The sequence below is a fragment of the Arachis ipaensis genome, chromosome B4, assembly GCF_059453495.1.
Source record: "Arachis ipaensis isolate K30076 ecotype BB chromosome B4, ASM5945349v1, whole genome shotgun sequence".
NCBI classification, from domain to species: Eukaryota; Viridiplantae; Streptophyta; class Magnoliopsida; order Fabales; family Fabaceae; genus Arachis; species Arachis ipaensis.
The window spans coordinates 73799077-73800228 of record NC_142439.1 but is presented as its reverse complement, the minus strand read 5'-3'; the positions used below and the strand labels follow the sequence as shown (position 1 = coordinate 73800228).

At 43.8% G+C, this 1152-nt stretch overlaps 1 non-coding gene across 1 annotated transcript; it reads right to left on the bottom strand.

Moving 5' to 3' along the window:
- Positions 1-651: 651 nt before the first annotated feature.
- Positions 652-755, bottom strand: LOC148567934 (small nucleolar RNA R71). Its single transcript, XR_015882350.1, has one exon. It is a non-coding gene; the product is annotated as a small nucleolar RNA R71 (small nucleolar RNA).
- Positions 756-1152: the final 397 nt, after the last annotated feature.

Genomic DNA, 1152 nt, shown 5'->3' with positions numbered 1-1152 from the left:
TGCTCTAACCATATTCTTCCATTAACCAAGAGTATTTCACTTGTTTGTGCCTTGCTGTGTTCTTGTATGACAGGTAGGAGAGGAGAGACATCAACTCCTCCATATACCGAACCAGAGAGGACCCTTCATAGACTGAGAAGGGAAGCAAGAGGGAAGAGAGTAGTGGGAGAAGAGGAATCTGAAGGAGAATCTGAGGACAATTTTGAGGAAGCTTTAGATCTCAACATGGATAGAGAAGTTCACAACCATGAGAGAGCTGATGGAAACCATGCCATTCCTGAGAGGAGGGTTCTTAGTTCATACATAAACCCAACCTCTGGGAATTGTGGTAGTAGCATCCAGAAACCACCAATTCAGGCCAACAATTTTGAGCTCAAACCACAACTAATATCACTTGTGGAGAATCATTGCTCTTTTGGAGGAAGTGCTAATGAAGACCCAAACCAACATCTCACAAAATTCCTGAGAATTTGTGACACTGTGAAGTCCAATGGAGTCCAGGAAGATGCATATAAACTGCTTTTGTTCCCATTTTCACTTAGGGACAAAGCAGCTAAGTGGCTGGAATCATTCCCAAGGGGGAGTCTAACAACATGGGATGAGGTGGAAAGCAAGTTTCTGGCACGTTTCTACCCTCCACAAAAGGTCAATAGGCTTCGATCTGAGGTTCAGACTTTTAGACAACAAGATGGTGAAACTCTCTACGAGGCATGGGAGAGATTCAAGGACTTGACAAGGAAATGCCCACCAAACATGTTCCATGATTGGGTGCAATTGCATATCTTCTATGATGGACTCTCTTATGAATCAAGGAAGGCTGTAGACCATTCATCAGGAGGTTCATTGAACAGGAAAAAGACTGTGGAAGAGGCCATTGAAGTGATTGAGACAGTGGCTGAGAATGAGTACTACTATGCATCAGAGAGGCACAACACTAAGGGAGTCATGGAGCTGAACCATGTTGATACAATTCTAGCCCAAAACAAGGTGTTTGCCAAGCAACTAGCAGAGCTTACCAGGCAATTAGAAACAAAGCAAGTGGCTGCAATACACACACAAGATCAAGAGGAAGTAAGCATTGAAGGAGGTGATTGGGAAGAGGCCAACTATGTGGGAAACCAACAAAGGCAATCATATGATCCACATTCCAAC